Raw genomic sequence first — 2,407 nt, 5'->3', positions numbered from 1 at the left:
CAACGGCTAGCCATCCAACGCAGCTGGGAGGAGGTGGGGAGACGCCGTCGGAGCGCTGCGTCTGCACAGGTTAGGGGCGGGGCTTGTGGCTCACCTGAGCCTTTCCTCACAGGTGTGGAACCTGGAATTCTGCATATATGGTACTTTGCAGAGGAGAGTCTTAGAGGCTAGGGAGTCAGCAGAGGTGAGGACAGGAGGGAAGATGACTACGTATGGACCTGGAGACCAGGACACCTGGCCGGGACCCCCGGTTCCAGGGTGCATCTTCCCGGCGGGATAGATTGGACGGACCTCACCCGGTCCAGGAAGCAGGCCACTCCTGTCCTTCCTACGGCAGAGAACAGTGCGGCTTCAGGGCCCCCACAGGGACATAAGTCTCTGTTCTCCCTGCACCTTGAGGTCACGGTAGTCGTCCCACACACACACACACACACGGGTGTCGCCTCGGAGATGAGCACGGGTCAGAGGAAATGAAAAAGTCTGAACGTTGGCCCAGGAGAGCACGGCGTTCCAAAGACGAGACAGAAGAGACTGTCATGCTCTGAGCGGTCATCGCCCGCCCTTAGGAACGTGAGAAAGATCCGGCCGACTTTCCCATAGATGACGAAGGTGGCTGCTCTCTGGACACCCGAGTGCAGAATGAGAACCTTCTCACGCGGACAAGGACACAACGAGGCGCAGCCTCCTAACTCCGGTCTCTGACATCACCCACATATGCAAAGCAGGGAGCAACACATTGGGTTTTCCAAAAAAAACCCGCCCGGGTAAGGTGGGCAGGAAGGTTGTTCTCAGGGAGAGGTGGAGAAGAATTCTCATACTGCGGCCCCAGGGGAAGGAGAGGGATCCTGCAGACGTGGACGGCATGGAGTCACTCTCGCAGGCAGCAGCGTGAGTGCCTGGCCCCTCCCCGCAGCTCTGTGCGCACGAGAACTCACGTCTGCCAGCTCCCTGCGAGCCACGCGGCCCCCACGCCGTGTGCGTGATAGAAACCGATCGTGCCAGGCATCAGGCTGAACGCTTAGGGTTCTGCAGTATGAACACCATTATTTTTTGCTGGAAGTGTTTTACCCGAATGACACGGCTTGCCCCGGGTGGTCTTGGGAGATCTGGCTGGTTTCAAACGTCATGGTGACCGACCTTTTTTTTTTTTCTTCCTTTATTTCTTCTTTTTTCTCTTTCTGTATTTTCTCTATTCTGAAGCTGGAAATGGGGACAGTCAGACAGACTCCAGCGTGCGCCTGACCGGGATCCAGCTGGCACGCCCACCAGGGGGCGATGCTCTGTCCACCAGGGGGCGATGCTCTGCCCCTCTGGGGCATCACTCTGTCATGACCAGAGCCACTCTAGCACCTGGGGCAGAGGCCAAGGAGCCATCCCCAGCGCCCGGGCCATCTTTGCTCCAATGGAGCCTCGGCTGCGGGAGGGGAAGAGAGAGACAGAGAGGAAGGAGAGGGGGAGGGGTGGAGAAGCAGATGGGCGCTTCTCCTGTGTGCCCTGGCCGGGAATCGAACCCGGGACTTCCGCATGCCAGGCCGACGCTCTACCACTGAGCCAACCGGCCAGGGCCTGACCGACCTTTTGAACACGGGTGTTTGTCAGGATATCAGCAGGGCAGAGCATACACACACAGGTGCCTATCTCAGGGTGTCCTTTAGAAACGCCCAGCTGGGAGACAGAGATCATCTTTTGCAAGACTTCTCCGAGGATTACGTTACAAGGAGGAGGACTCGGAACATGTGTTCCGTTTTCCTAACGGCTCAGTTGCTCAGGGCGTCTGCGTCACCCCCCCCCCTGCCCCCCGTCAGAGCTGCAAACAGAGCTTGTCCCCAATTCCGTGCTGGGAAACAGGCGCTTCTCCTGCACCCCCTAACCGCACGCCCAGGGCGAGGGTTGCAAAGGCCAGGAGCAGTTTTGTTTTAATAACTGCAGAGGAGCACAGGACCCAGGCAGATGCCTCCGTGTAACTGTTCGTCCACCAGCACACAGTTCTTTGCAGGAAGGCAGGGTCAAGGTCACCAACTCCATTTGCAGAACGGCCCGGCGGCACCAGAGAGCGTTTCCGTGAGGCGGGGCGCCTGTCAGCCTGGGACTGCGAGGTTACGGGAGGATGAGGCGGGCATCTTCTCCCCGTGGAAGGCGCGTCCACATAGAGAATGGGGTTATTTCAGTGTCACACACACACACACACACACACACACACACACGAGTTGATTAAAGGTTACCTAGTGACTCGATAAATACCACAGGCAGAAATAGATGCCTGTATATTTGGGGATTTTCTTTCTTTCTTTTTTTTTTGAAGGATTAGGTCTAAAATGCATGTGGCAGCTCCTTTATTTTTTTTGAAATGGGGGTGCTAGCTAGAGAAGGACAGACAGGAAGGGAGAGAGGTGAGAGGCATCAACTC

The 2,407-nt window shown here is 56.9% G+C and overlaps 1 non-coding gene across 1 annotated transcript; it reads right to left on the bottom strand.

The window, feature by feature from the left end:
• Positions 1-1,490: 1,490 nt before the first annotated feature.
• On the bottom strand, positions 1,491-1,566 carry TRNAA-GGC (transfer RNA alanine (anticodon GGC)). Its single transcript has one exon. It is a non-coding gene; the product is annotated as a tRNA-Ala (tRNA).
• Positions 1,567-2,407: the final 841 nt, after the last annotated feature.

The sequence above is a fragment of the Saccopteryx bilineata genome, chromosome X (assembly GCF_036850765.1).
Source record: "Saccopteryx bilineata isolate mSacBil1 chromosome X, mSacBil1_pri_phased_curated, whole genome shotgun sequence".
Taxonomy (NCBI): Eukaryota; Metazoa; Chordata; class Mammalia; order Chiroptera; family Emballonuridae; genus Saccopteryx; species Saccopteryx bilineata.
The sequence above is the reverse complement of the archived record's forward strand: the minus strand, read 5'-3'. Positions and strand labels throughout refer to the sequence as shown.